Source organism: Octopus bimaculoides, unplaced genomic scaffold (assembly GCF_001194135.2).
Source record: "Octopus bimaculoides isolate UCB-OBI-ISO-001 unplaced genomic scaffold, ASM119413v2 Scaffold_358462, whole genome shotgun sequence".
NCBI classification, from domain to species: Eukaryota; Metazoa; Mollusca; class Cephalopoda; order Octopoda; family Octopodidae; genus Octopus; species Octopus bimaculoides.
The window spans coordinates 1-467 of NW_026396910.1; the positions used below are offsets into that span (position 1 = coordinate 1).

Genomic DNA, 467 nt, shown 5'->3' on the forward strand with positions numbered 1-467 from the left:
AGCTACTTACCACACAGCCACTCCTACGCCCTTTGAAAAAAATATGGAATGTTTCACAAATTTGCGTATCATCCTTATACAGGGGCCACACTAATCTTCAATGTATCGTTCCAATTTTAGAACATGATTTCAACATTTTGATGTATGTTTTTGCAGCATTGAGGGGTCACAACAGTTTCACTGAGGTATGGGAAGTACTGAGTACATAGACCCTCACGAGTACCAAGTAATCTACACAACTACAACATAGTACCTCAACATAAAGTACCATACACAACACTACTGCATTATTGTTGTACCAATATTGACCAATAATCTTCTCAGTTATACAGCCAGAATGTAAAATGGACAACATCGTTAGAATAACATTCATTTGAGGATAATTTACTCGGTAACTTAATTAGAATGTCCAGATTATTTCCTCTTCGTGATCAATGCGCTTTTGTAATTGATTTTTAACTAATAAT

The 467-nt window shown here is 35.3% G+C and overlaps 1 pseudogene; it reads right to left on the reverse strand.

Moving 5' to 3' along the window:
* Positions 1-37: 37 nt before the first annotated feature.
* On the reverse strand, positions 38-137 carry LOC128251498 (U6 spliceosomal RNA; annotated as a pseudogene).
* Positions 138-467: the final 330 nt, after the last annotated feature.